We start from the raw sequence: 14,924 nt of genomic DNA on the forward strand, positions 1-14,924 counted from the left end.
GAGTCTGGTTCACTAAGCTCTGCAGCTTTATAATTGCCACAAGTATTGAGGTTGGACTGAATATTTTTTCGCTTCTATCCACAGACACAAAAGGTAGGTTGAACCAGAATAATCTCAACGGAGCATTTGAACGAGTGTCTCCATAATGATCTCTTCAATTTCCAAATAATAGTTAGAAAAGTTTTAAGGTTTTCTACACAACGTGAAAAGTAATAAAAAGAAGAGACATATTAATGCTGATTCCTAGGACCCTAGGAAGAAGATGCTTCCTCTCAATCATTTTGTAAACTATGAGGAAACTGGTTATATCTCCAACTTGTGATGATATTCTCTAGACAAATGCATTTTCTTTTGCCTTGTCCTTCTTAAGGGTATTTATGTCAAGGTGATTATATATACTAGTGAATTCTATCATTTTCAGTTTTCCTATCTTGAGTTAAACCTCCCTGAAACAATATTACAGAGGAGAAAGGGTAATGCCAGAAGAGGAAAAAAAAAAGAAATGAAGTGAAAAGCAGGGAAGATAATGCAGAAAATTAGAGGACAATAAGTCTTAAGAAGAGGAATTAAGAGACCAGGTACGGCTGTACAACTAGCATCTTCTAGTTGCATGAAAGGAGATTGTCTTTATTAATTCTTTAGTATCTGTACTTCCTTAGAGGTCTCTTGAATCGATGTACCACTCCTAGTATTTAAATGATTTTCTATACTTATGGCAATCAGTCCGGCTCACATGTCCCTTAGTCCCAAAGAGGACTAATTCTTAAATTCAGTTTTTTCTGAACTAAGCACAAACTCCAAAACAATGGAAAAGCTTTAGGTCTGTATAGTGTCATGTTATTGCATTTTCCCTCTCAGAGATCTGAACCATTAGGAAACCCATTATCTCTCTTGTTTATAACCAAGTATGATATGTATGTTTTGTGACCTTTAACAATGCTATGTCTACAACACTCCCACACTAAAAGCATTTCTATAGAAACAAAAAAGAATGAGGAAAATACTTATTACTTACATTGTTCTAGGATTTCTATTTTCACCAGTTGCTTAAAATAGACATGCTTCTAGTTGGAAGCAGCTCTTCTAAGGTATAATGAAGCACAAAATGTACTGTTCATGAAAAATTGATACTTAGAAACCATTTGCTATGCCATAATAAAATTCATCTTTCATTGGAAGTACAACCTAAGATATGAACATTTTTCTGCTACTGTGAGTGAACACTTTTTAAAGACCGGGCTAGAAAAAGGATACTGTTTCATGACTGTGTCAATGTGTGGAAACAGTTGAAGAGGTACCTACAGTCTCATTTATTTTTGCTTTTGTTGCCAGATTCAAAAAGCCATTGCCCATGCCTATGTCGAGGAGCTTACCACCTATGTTTTCTTTTAGTTTTATGGTTTCAGGTGTTACATTCAAGTCTTTAATCCATTTTGGGTTATTTTCAAGATAAAATAAAAATAAGTGGTGTAATGTAGTGGTAGAGTTTTATTCTTTGGCATGTGACTGCCTAGTTTTCCCAAAATCATTTATTGAAGAAACGTTCCTTCTCCCATTGTATATTCTTGGCTTCTTTGTTGTAAATTAACTGACCACATATGTATGGATTCATTTCTGGGCTCTCTGTTCTGTTCTATTCATCTGTGTGTCTATTTAAATACTAGTACCATAGTGTATTAATTACTATAGCTTTGTAGTATAGTTTGAAATCAGGGCATGTGATGCCTCCACCTTTGTTCTTCTTTCTCAAGATTGGTTTGGCTATTTGGGTTTTTTTGTGGTTCCACAAAAATTTTAGGATTATTTGTTCAATTGCTTTGAAAAATGCCATTGGCATTTTTATAGAGATTGCATTGAACCTGTAGATTTCTTTGTGTATTATGTAATCAATTTTAACAATGTTGATTCTTTCAATTCATGGACATGGAATATCTTTCCATTCATTTGTATCTTTTTCAATTTCTTTCATTAATATCTTATAGACTTTAAAAGATCTTTCACCTCCCTGCTTAAATTTATTCCTAGGTATTTTCCTCTTTATGATGCAACTGTAAATGGAATTGTTTTCTTTATTTTCCTTTCTGATAATTTGTTATTAGTGCGTAAAAACAGATTTTTGTGCATTGATTTTATTCCTGCAACTTTACTGAATTTGTTTAGTAATTCTAATAGTTTTTTGATGGAGTCTTTAGAGTTTTCTATATATAATATGTCATCTGCATATAATGACAATTTTACTTCTTCCTTTACAATTTGTATGCCTTTTATTTCTTTTTCTTCATTAAATGCTCTGGCTAGGACTTTCAATACTATGTTGAATAAAAGTGGTGACAGTAGGTATCCTTGTCTTGTTCCTGATCTTAGAGGAAAAGTTTCTTTAGCTTTGGGCTTGTCATATACAACATTTATTATGTTGCAATATGTTCCCGCTATACTTAGTTTGTTGAGACTTTTTACTATAAGTGGATGTTAAATTTTTTTCAAATGCATTTTCTATAGGCATTGAGATCATATAATTTTATTCTTTTTTTAATTTTTATTTTATATAGGAGTGTAGTTGATTAACAATGTTGTGTTCATTTCAGGTGTACAGCAAAATGATTCAGTTATACATATACATGTATCTATTCTTTTTCAAATTCTTTTCCCATTTAGGTTATTACAGAATATTGAACAGAGTTCCCTGTGCTATAAAATAGGTCCTTGTTGGTTAATTTAAATATAGCAGTATGTACATGTCATTCCCAAACTCCCAATCTATTCCTCCCCCACTACCCTGATGCCCTGGTAACCACTAGTTCATTCTCTAAGTCTGTGAGTCTGTTTCTAATTTGTAAATAAGTTCAATTGTATAATTTTTGATTCCACGTATAAGCGATATCATGTGATACTTTCTCTGTCTGACTTACTTCAGTTAGTATGATAATCTCCAGATCCATCCATGTTGCTGCAAATGACATTATTTCATTCTTCTTAATGACTGTAATATTCCATTGTATATATGTACCATATCTTCTTTATCCATTGCCTCTGTTGATGGACATTTAGGTTGCTTCCATGTCTTGGCTATTGTAAACAGCACAGCAATGAACATTGTAGTGCATGTATCCTTTCGAACCATGTTTTCCTCTGGTATGAGTGGGACTGCTGGATCATATGGTAGCTCTATTGTTAGTTTTTTAAGGAACCTCCGTACTGTTCTCCATAGTGACTGTACCAATTTACACTCCCAACAACAGCATAAGAGGGCTCCCTTTTCTCCACACCCTCTCCAGCATTTATTATTTGCAGACTTGTTGATGACAGCCATTCTGACTAGTATGAGGTGATATTCATTGTAGTTTTGATTTTCATTTCTCTAATAATTAGCAAAGTTAAGCATCTTTTCATGTGCCTCTTGGCCATCTGTATATCTTCTTTGGAGAAATGTCTAATTAGGTCTTCTGCCCATTTTTTTATTGGTTTGCTTGTTTTTGATATTGAGCCACATGAACTGTTTGTAAATTTTGGAGATTAATACCTTGTGGGTCACATCGTTTGCAAATATTTTCTCCCATTCTGTGTGTTGTCTTTTAGTTTTGTTTGTTGTTTCCTCTGCTGCAAAAAAGTTTGGGGTTTAATTAGGTTCCATTTGTTTATTTTGTTTTTATTTCCATTACTGTAGGAGATAGATCAAAAAAGATATTGCAGCAATTTATATCAAAGAGTGTTCTTCCTATATTTTCCTCTAAGAATTTTATAGTGTCTGGTCTTACATTTAGGTCTTTAATCCATTTTGAGTTTATTGTTGTGTATGGTGTTAGAGAATGTTCTAATTTCATTTTTATACATACAGCTGTCCATTTTTCCCAGCACCATTTATTGAAGAGACTGTCTTCCATTGTATAGTCTTGCCTCATTTGTTGTGGATTAATTGACCATAGGTGTGTGGGTTTATTTCTGGCCTTTCTATCCTGTTCCATTGATCTATATTTCTGTTTTTGTGCCAGTACCATACTGCTTTGATGACTGTACCTTTGTAATATAGTCTGAAGTCAAGGAGCATGATTCCTGCAGCTCTGTTCTTTCTCAAGATTGTTTTGCCTTTTCAGGGTCTTTTGTGTTTTCATACAAAATTTAAATTTATTTTCTCTACATCTGTGAAAAATGCTACTGGTAATTTGATAGTGATTGCCTTGAATCTGCAGATTGCCTTGGGTATTATAGTCATTTTGAGAATATTGATTATTCTAATTCAAGAACATGGTATATATTTCCATCTGTTTGTGTCATGTTCAATTTCTTTCCTCTGTATCTCATGGTTTCCAGAGTACAGGACTTTTGTCTCCTTGGCTAGGTTTATGCCTAGGTTTTGTTTTTTTGATGTGATGGTAAATGGGATTGTTTCTTTAATTTCTCTTTCTGATCATTGATTGTTAGTGTATAGAAATGTAACAGATTTCTGTGTATTAGTTTTGTATCATGCAACTTTACCAAATTCATTGAAGAGCTCTAGTAGTTTTCTGATAGCATCTTTAAGATTTTCTCTCTGTAGTATCATGTCATCTGCAAACAGTGATAGTTGTACTTTTTCTTTTCCAATTAGATTCCATTTTCTTCTCTGATTGCCATGGCTAGGACTTCTAAATCTATGTTGAATAAAAGTGGTGAGAGTAGACATCCTTGTCTTATTGCTGATTTTAGAGGAAATTCTTTTAGCTTTTCACTGAGTGAGTATGATGTTAGCTGTAGGTTTGTCATATATGGCCTTTATTACATTAAGGTATGTTCCCTCTATGCCTACTTTCTGGAGAGTTTTTATGATAAATGGGTGTTGAATTTTGTCAAAAGCTTTTTCTACATCTATTGAGATGATCATATGGTTTTTATCCTTCAATTTGTTGATGTGGTATATCACACTGATTGATTTACAGATATTGAAAAATCCTTGCATCCCTGGGATAAATCCCACTTGATCCCACTAGATCATGGTGCATGATCCTTTTAATGTGCTGCTGGATTTAGTGTGCTAGTATTTTGTTGAGGATTTTTGGTCTATGTTCATCAGTGATATTGGCCTGCAATTTTCTTATTTTGTGGTATCTTTGTCTGCTTTGGTATCAGGGTAATGGTGGCCTCATAGAATGAGTTTGGGAGTGTTCCTTCCTCTGCAATTTTTTTGGAAAAGTTTCAGAAGGATAGGTGTTAACTCTTCTCTAAATTTGATAAAATTCACCTGTGATGCCATCTGGTCCTGGACCTTTGTTTTATTAATTACATTTTCCATTTCATTACTTCATATTTTCTGTTTCTTCCAGGTTCATTCTTCAGAGGTTGTATCTTTCTAAGAATTTGTCCATTTCTTCCAGGTTGCCCATTTTATTGGCATATAGTTGCTTGTAGTAGTCTCTCATGATGCTTCATATTTCTGTGGTGTCCATTGTAACTTCTTTTTCATCTCTAGTTTTATTGATTTGAGCCCTCTCCCTTTTATTCTTGATGAGTCTGGCTAAAGGTTTATCAATTTTGTTTATCTTTTCAAAGCTTTTAGTTTCATTGATCTTGTCTCTTGTTTCTCTATTTCATTTATTTCTGCTCTGATCTTTATGACTTCTTTCCTTCTGATAACTTGGGGTTTTGTTTGTTCTTTCTTTAGTTGCTTTAGGTGTAATGTAGGTTATTTATTTGAGATTTTTCTTGTTTCCTGAGATAATAAGAAATTCTTTCTTAGAAGTGTTTTTGCTGTGTCACATAGGTTTTGGAGCATCATGCTCTCATTTTCATTTGTTTCTAGGTGTTCTTTGATTCCCTCTTAGATTTCTTCAGTGATCCATTGGTTATTTAGTATCATATGGTTTAGCCTCCATGTGTTTGTCTGTTTTACAGGTTTTTTTCTTGTAGTTGATTTCTAATCTTAGTGTTGTGGTCGGAAAATATGCTTGATATGATTTCAATTTTCTTAAATTTACCGAGACTTTGTGGCCAAGCATGTGATCAGTCCTGGGGAATGAATGTGCACTTGAGAAGAATGTGTATTCTGCTGCTTTCAGATGGAATGGTAATATTTTGTTGAGGATTTTTGCATATATGTTCATCAGAGATATTGGCCTGAGATTAAAAATTAAGTAAGTGGGACTACATCATACTAAAAAGCTTTGCACATTAAAGGAAACCATCAACAAAATGAAAAGGCAACCTACTGAATGGGAGTAAATATTTACAAATCATGAATCTGATGAGGGGCTAATAACCAAAATATATAAAGAACTCATACAACTCAATAGCCAAAAAAAAAAAAATCTGATTTAATAAATGGGCATAAGATCTGAATACACATTCTTCTGAAGAAGATACACAGATGGCTCAACATCATTAACCATCAGGGAAATGCACATCAAAACCATAATGAGATATCACCTCACACCTGTTAGAATGGGTATTATCAAAAAGACAAGAAATAACTAGTGTTGATGAGGATGTGGAAAAAAGGGAGGCTTCTTGCAATGTTGGTGGCAATATAAATTGATGCAGCCACTATGGAAAGCAGTATGAAACTTCCTCAAAAAATTAAAAAGAGAATACCTTATCATCCAGCAATTATACTTCTGGAAATTTATCCAAAGAAAATGAAAACTCTAACTCAAAAAGATATATTTGGTAGTAAAGACTCAGCCACAAAAAAAAAAAAAAAAAAATGAAATCTTGCCATTTCTAACAAAATGAATGGACCTTGAGGTCATTGTGCTCAGTGAAATAAATCAGAGAAAGACACATACCATATTATCTCTCTCATATTTAATTTTTAAAAAATAAGCCATAGATGCAGAAAACGGATTGGTGGTTACCAGAAGTGAGAGTTGGAGGGTGGGAGAAATGTATAAAAAGGGTTAAAAAAAAGTTTAGTTTGACAGATAAGTGTACAAAAAGGAAAATAAATGGACAAGGTCTTAGCATAAGCAATACGCTCCATACTACTACTGACTAGATATACTACCAGTTAAAAGTTTCAAAATCTGGTCATCCACAACCTCATTAGTTTTTAATAAAATGAACCAGAAGGAAAGATAGAAGCTTACCTTCCAAACTCATAAAGCCTTAGTATTTTGTCCTTAGTTTCTCCAGTTATGAAATCTGGAACATTATAGAAAACAAAGAAGCCTAGTATTATGCCAGTCTAACGAATACAAGAAAGCTTCTCTGCCTAAGAGATACTGAGGAGTTACCTAGCAGCTGCCAGATTTATATATCAAGTCATTTTCAGGCACCAGAGGAGTCTTGGTCTTTCTAAACTGTATATTGTACAAGTTAAAGTTTCTAGATCAGAGCTTCTTAATCTCAACACTAGCTACACTTTGGAACAAATCATGTGGGTGCTGTCCTGTGTATTAGAGGATGATTAGCATTATCCCAGCCTCTACCCACTAGATCCTATTGGTACTCCCCTTCCTACAGTTGTGACACCCAAAATATCTCATCTTGGACATTGACAAATGTCCCCTGGAGGACACAATGCCAATCCTTCCCTGACAGAGAACCACTACTTTACAGTAATATTAGCCTAGTTTCTTATTTTTCCATCCCTTGTGGAAACAATACCAATGATAATTGTACTTACTTGATGGAATTGTTGTAAAGATTTGAAAAAAAATCTAAGTGCTTAGAACCTTATCTGGCAAATAGTATATAGAGAAATTATGGGATTATAATTACCATGGGCAGAACATTATGAGTGATAACTGCTCTGAACATAGAGTGGCCATTCTTTGACCACTGCAGCCATTTGGCCATGAGATGGGTGATATCACCTGTGTCTGTTTGTATTTATTTTCAGGATTATTAGACTCATTATATTGATCCTATTTATTTTCTCTTTTTCAATAATATTGAGTAATGACTTTCCCTTTATAACAATTAATAAGCCAAAAATCACAATGGAAATAAATTGTTCAATTTTATGTGGAAAGGATTCAAAACTTAAATTTATATCATTACAATGGATGAAGTAATTTCACTCTCCTATTTCCAAGCAAAAGTTATAGAAAATTTTAGTTTGACATGTCATGACCAAGGCCACACACTCTGTGGAATTTAATTGCAAAAATCACTCTGTAATGCTGAAAAAATAACATTTTAGATTGTAAAATGATTTTTTAGAGATTTTTAGAGATGTTCTTTTTCAGACTTCTTTATAGGGTTTATTTGGGGTATAAGAAAGGACACTATGAGAAAGAGAAACAATGGGCAGGTTGGTGATTTTGTTGACATCAGTGTGGAACAGTCTCCTTAGATTAATAAGTTGCCATATAAAACTCATTGCATAGGTATTTTCCCCATGGTCTTCTTATTGATTCTGGGCCAGACACATGTTGCTTACAGGCTAATGAATTTAAGAATAGATCTAATGACTGCTATTTTTTTTTGAATTTTTGCATTTTTATTATTTTATACAACAGGTTCTTATTAGTCATCCATTTTATACACACAGTGTATACATGTCAATCCCATCACCCAATTCTTCCCACCACCACCAAACCAGCTCCCTGTTGCTTTCCCCCCTTGGTGTCCATACGTTTGTTCTCTACATCTGTGTCACTATTTCTGCCCTGCAAACTGGCTCATCTGTACCATTTTTCTAGGTTCCACATATATGCATTAATATATGATATTTGTTTTTCTCTTTCTGACTTACTTCACTCTGTATGACAGTCTCTAGATCCATCCACATCTCAAAAAATGACCCAATTTTGTTCCTTTTTATGGCTGAGTGATATTCCATTGTATATATGTACCACATCTTCTTTATCCATTTGTCTGTCGATGGGCATTTAGGTTGCTTCCATGACCTGGCTATTGTAAATAGTGCTGCAATGAACATTGGGGTTCATTGGGGAACATTCTTTTTGAATTATGGTTTTCTCTGGGTATATGCCCAGTAGAGGGATTGCTGGATCATATGGTAATTCTATTTTTAGTTTTTTAAGGAACCTCCATACTGTTCTCCATAGTGGCTGTATCAATTTACATTCCCACCAACAGTGCAAGAGGGTTCCCTTTTCTCCACACCCTCTCCAGCATTTGTTGTTTGTAGGTTTTCTGATGATGCCCATTCTAACTGGTGTGAGGTGATACCTCATTGTAGTTTTGATTTGCATTTCTCTAATAATTAGTGATGTTGAGCAGCTTTTCATGTGCCTCTTGGCCATCTGTATGTCTTCTTTGGAGAAATGTCTATTTAGGTCTTCTGCCCATTTTTGGTTTGGGTCGTTTGTTTTCTTAATACTGAGCTGCATGAGATGTTTATATATTTTGGAGATTAATCCTTTGTTGATTTGTTTGCAAATATTTTCTCCCATTCTGAGGGGTGTCTTTTTGTCTTGTTTATGGTTTCCTTCTCTGTGCAAAAGATTTTAAGTTTCATTAGGTCCCATTTATTTTTGTTTTTATTTCCATTACTCTAGGAGGTGGATCAAAAAGGATCTTGCTGTGATTTATGTCATAAAGTGTTCTGCCTATGTTTTCCTCTAAGAGTTTTATAGTGTCTGGCCTTACATTTAGGTCCTTAATCCACTTTGAGTTTATTTTTGTGTATGGTGTTAGGAAGTGTTCTAATTTCATTCTTTTATGTTTAGCTGTCCAGTTTTCCCAGCACCACTTATTGAAGAGGCTGTCTTTTCTCCATTGTATATCCTTGCCTCCTTTGTCATAAATTAGTTGACCATAGGTGCTTGGGTTTATCTTTGGGCTTTCTATCCTGTTCCATCGATCTATATTTCTGTTTTAGTGCCAGTACCATATTGTCTTGATTACTGTAGCTTTGTAGTATAGTCTGAAGTCAGGGAGTCTGATTCCTCCAGCTCCATTTTTTTCCCTCAAGACTGCTTTGGTTATTCGGGGTCTTTTGTGTCTCCATACAAATTTCTAATGATTGCTTTTGTAGCCTTGCAAACAGCTTTCAAACCTCATTAGTCCTGCAAAACAATAGGGTTTGCACCCTTGAGATATCATTCCACAGACAAATAGATTTCAGTATGACTTTCCTCTCTTAATTCATTGATCTGTATGTAATTCATTAGGCCTAGAAAAGTCTGGTTCTGCTGAAAATAACTCTAAACCTGAGATCAAAATCTATATTTGCCATATAGTTCAGCCTAGACTGTTGATTTAATTTATTGGGCCTCAGTTTCCTCCAATATAGGGACTGTTCTAGATCAGTTGTTTTCAAACGTGACGCCAGGGGTTGCAGCATCAGCATCACCTGGGAACTTGTTAGAAGTGCAAATTCTTGGGTCCCATACCAGGCCTGCTGAGTTAGTACTCTGGGGATGTGACCAAGATAGCTGTGATTTAACAAGCACTCCAGGTGATTCTGATTCATAGGTCTGAGAACCACTACTGTAGGTCAGGGATCAGCAAACATTTTCTCCACAGGACCAGATAGTAATATTTTAGGCTGTGTGGGAAGCAAAATCAAGGATATTATGCAGATATTTATATAAAAAGAGAAAAAAAAACAATTTTGACATAATTTAAAACAGTAATAGTAGTAATTAAGAGCAATTTTGTGTTGTATATGTCTACTAATGAAAAACATGGAATCTTTTATTTTGAAGATGTTGGGGGTAGGAGTTAATTAATTAATTAATTTTTGTTGTGTTGGGTCTTCGTTTCTGTGTGAGGGCTTTCTCCAGTTGTGGCAAGTGGGGGCCACTCTTCATCGCCATGTGTGGGCCTCTCACTGTCGTGGCCTCTCTTGTTGCGGAGCACAGGCTCAGTAGTTGTGGCTCATGGGCATAGTTGCTCCATGGCATGCGGGATCTTCCCAGACCAGGGCTCGAACCCATGTCCCCTGCATTAGCAGGCAGATTCTCAACCACTGCACCACCAGTGAAGCCCAAAATATAATCCTTCTGAGAAAGGATACTCTTTTGCTGAGTTGGAGTGCAATGGTAATGTTCCCTATCATCAAATTGCATACCTTCATGTATAAAATTCATTCTTAGCTCCTGGGCCATACAAATTAGGTGGCAGGCTGGATTTGGCCTGCAGGCCAGAGTTTGCTGCCCCTGATACAGAGGATCTCTAAGTCCTTTTCATTTCCACCATTTATGAGTCTACCTGCATCAATGCTAAATTTCTTTACCTCTAATTTTTCCTTTGGATAAAATTAAGAACCCCAATTATATGATATTTGTACCAAATATCATATGATATTGCTGATATGTGGAATCTAAAAAAATTATACAAATGAACTTATTTACAAAACAGAAACAGACTCACAGACTTAGAAAATAAACATGGTTACCAAAAGGGAAAGGTCAGGGGGAGGAAATTAGGAGTTTTGGATTAACATATACACACCACTATATTTAAGATAGATAACCAACAAGGACCTATGGTATAGCATAGGGAACTCTGCTTAATATTCTGTAATAACCTAAATGGGAAAAGAATTTGAAAATGGGTATGTGTATACGTATAACCGATTCACTTTGCTGTACACCTGAAACTAACACAACATTGTTAATCAACTATACAATAAAATAAAAATTTAAAAACAAAAAAATTAAAAACCCAACTTATGAATTCTGACACACCATTCTCAACCTAACCCCATCCACCCAACACCACCTCTACATGTAGATCTTTCACAAAAACTAAACAGTAAGGGTCTGGGCAAAATATAAAGTCCCAAACGGGTTCTTGTATTTCTGAATTGATTTCTTCCAGAGTGAAGCGAATACTAATATCCATCTTATAGATACACCTTAAATATGATATAGTATCCATCAGCAATATTCTTCATGAGTTCTTTATTTTCTGTTGGGGCCAAGACTGTTAAAAGTCAGTAGTATTTCAGAGATTAACCAAAATAAAACCTATCAAAGTCATATGTTCTTCTAAATAAGATAGAGTAGGAACTTAATATCTCAAGCAATTATCTATTATCAAACTCTGAATGAGACATATTATTCAGATCTCTTTTACCCATCCAGGTGGGAATAAAAGAAATGGATATTTTTAATCAAAGTTTCCATCTTAAGTAAAAACAGAGAGAGGGCACAAATTAGTGGAATCCATTTGCTTTTGCCAGAAGGTTGCCTCCTGCAATTAATTCAGTTGACTAGTTTAATTTCTTTATACATTCTTTAGGGCATGATTATTCGGTTTTAAACCTTGCTTGGGCTCCATTTTCTCCCAACCCCTTGACTCAGAACCACTGCAATGCCTCTAGTTGTTATGCTCTCTGCTATGCAGAAGAAGAGCTCAGTATCCCCCCAAAAGTATGTGAATAATGCAGTTCACCAGCCCACTCTGGTGTGAGGGTAGCTATTGTGGGAATGGTGCATGTGCGCATTTGCTAAGAATTGAGTCAACATGCTCAGCATCAAGCAGAGAGTCAGTCGGCTGAATAGAACTGGTGAAACGTGAGGTTTTGGTTCATAATGTAAAACCAGAAATGTCTTCCTTCCTGAATGGGTGGAAAAGTAGCTCCTTTCACTTTCTTTTGGTATTTGCATTGGACGTTGCAGCAAAATTTCCAAAAGGAGGTGTAAGGATATCTTCATGCCAGGTCTCTCTCACTGGTATTTCTCCTTAGAAAAGAATGAAACTTCGGATTCCTGCTGTCTCTGTTGGCTACACTGACATACAGATTAACTGCTTATTCTTTTCTCTTTTTCATTTTCTAGGGAGGTAAAATAGACACACGGTAGCACACATAAAGTGCACTAGTCTTAAGTGTACACCTCAATGAAATTGTACACATATGCCTGTGTGTAACCACTCCCAGGTCACAAGAGAGAACGTTGTCCACACCATATAGCCAGTCAATACCAACACCAGAGGTAAACACTATTGTGACTTATATCACCATAGGACAGAATTGTATGCAATCATAGTCTTCTCTGTGTGTCTTTTTGCTCAAAATCATTGACTCTGACTGGATATGTTCTTAAATGATATGTATAGAAACAGCCACAATTTGGGGTTCACAATTTATAAACCCAGGTCATTCATCTCCCTAGAGAATATGTAAAAACCTCCTGTCCAGGTGGATGAATGCTAACAGTGCATTAGCCAAATAGAAATAATGTAGTGCTATTTCTCTTCTGTTATCTAACATAATTGCAATATTCTCACATGTAGAATTAAAAGTATAGATATAAAGATTTATTTAAATGAAAATTAAAAATGAATTGAAGATTTGTATGTTTTAGTGATTATTGATACCCTGTAGATTTTAAAACCTACCTAGGAGTACATCATGATAAATTGCTTTGCTTTAAGAAAATTTATAATTTTCATCTACTTTACTCCACACTTTATGAGCCTAATTTTTGAGGGTTAATTCACTTTCCTCTGGTGGCTGTTATATATTGTTTGGATTTCATGTCATTTTGTCCTCTAATCTATACTGTGCTCCTTTGCAAAGTTTTGTTCTTATTTAACTCAATCCTATCTTTGAACCATTTTCTATGCACAATACTAATTTCACTTAGCTTCTCTGGGTGGAAGGATGGTGTTTTATTGTTCCTCTTGCTTGATTTATCTTATTTTTATAAAACCAACAAAATCTTTCCCTCATTTTCCCCCAACCACTCCTTAATTTCTGTTACTTACCAATTCCCAAAGCTGGCCAGTGGGATTCCTTCTATGCCTTTTCCACTGTCTTCTCTCTGCTGCTCAAAATTCATATTCTCATCGCCGGAGCCCTGGCTGCTCTGATGATCTGACATGCCTGCCTGATCTACCCTCTCCCAGCTGCAGTCCACCTACTATAAACTCCCTGATGGCATCAGGCAAGTCTTATGCTGAACAACTTAAATCGCTTTCTCCTTCTCCAAGAATGCACGGATCCATTTTAAAATCAAGCCTACCCTATAGATCACCAACGTGGACCTAAGTGATTGTCATTACAGTATAATATAAATAAGTACTATCATTAGCCTACATATAAGTACCTTCTTCTTACAGAGCCTATGTAACTATGAAATCAAATAAATTGTCAACGAATACTAAAACTCATGGAGCTAATATAATTCAAATGATTACAATAAATGAAAATAAATTCCACCCACTCTCTGAATACTGGTATAATTGCTACATTTTGCAAACTGGCAAGCCTAAGAAAAGTGTTGGGTGGATTACATCATCTGTGGAACACAGTATTATGGCAGGACTATAAATAATGCCCTGTAATGTGGGGTGACGTAATCCTCCCAAAACTTTTCTACATTCAAAATATTCCAAAACATTCAGGCCTTCTATGTGTTGCATTGTCATTTACCTTCAGTGGTTTCAAATGCATCATTTACCACTTAAGTACATCGGGATTCTTTCCTCATTAGTTCACTAAAATAAAGCAGCGTTACCTGACTGCCATGCAATGAATGATAACACACAAATGAAATAATCTTGCAGTCTGTAGATAGGAGGCTGGCATCCAGATGGCATACAGTATGTTTACATTATTTTATAGCGTATTACTTAAATTAAAACCCCAAATATGCTATATCTAAAAATGTATCAGAGGACCTGAGTTTAAACACTTTGAGTTAAAGGATAGTATACTGCTTATCTACTGATTCTTTAATGCTACACTGTTCTATCTATTCATCAAGAAGACTTTGTTTTCTTTAAATGTGTTTGTATGTGTGTCCTGTCTCATTATCTAGATTTTAATTTTCTTAAAGGCAGAAGCGTAGTTTAAACCCCTTTGTACTTTCAGACCCTAATCCAAGACTTGTATATATTAATCTTCACTGAAAGTTCTCATCGATTAATTATTGAGATAAAGAATGCCTTTTACTGCTTGTTTCACTTTTTTTGCCTTCTGCAGTCAGATTTGATTTTCCTGATGCCTCACTTGTTTTCTTCCCCCAAAACGACTCCATGTGGAAAACACACTGTGAACATTCTCACATCCATAACTTTATTCATGATAT

The 14,924-nt window shown here is 35.1% G+C and overlaps 1 protein-coding gene and 1 long non-coding RNA gene across 2 annotated transcripts in view; one reads left to right on the forward strand and one right to left on the reverse strand.

Moving 5' to 3' along the window:
• Positions 1-14,104, reverse strand: part of LOC136792789 (uncharacterized) — a 60,466-nt gene extending 46,362 nt beyond the window's left edge. The window contains exons 1-2 of the long non-coding RNA XR_010837212.1: positions 13,600-14,104; positions 7,056-7,110 (exon numbers count right to left, since the gene is read on the reverse strand). This is a non-coding gene — a long non-coding RNA (uncharacterized lncRNA). The remainder of the gene's footprint in view (positions 1-7,055; positions 7,111-13,599) is intronic.
• GPC5 (glypican 5) overlaps positions 1-14,924 on the forward strand; it is a 1,282,790-nt gene that overhangs the window by 1,173,943 nt on the left and 93,923 nt on the right. The gene's annotated exons all lie outside the window — the stretch shown is intronic.

The sequence above is a fragment of the Kogia breviceps genome, chromosome 16 (genome assembly GCF_026419965.1).
Source record: "Kogia breviceps isolate mKogBre1 chromosome 16, mKogBre1 haplotype 1, whole genome shotgun sequence".
In the NCBI taxonomy this organism is placed as follows: Eukaryota; Metazoa; Chordata; class Mammalia; order Artiodactyla; family Physeteridae; genus Kogia; species Kogia breviceps.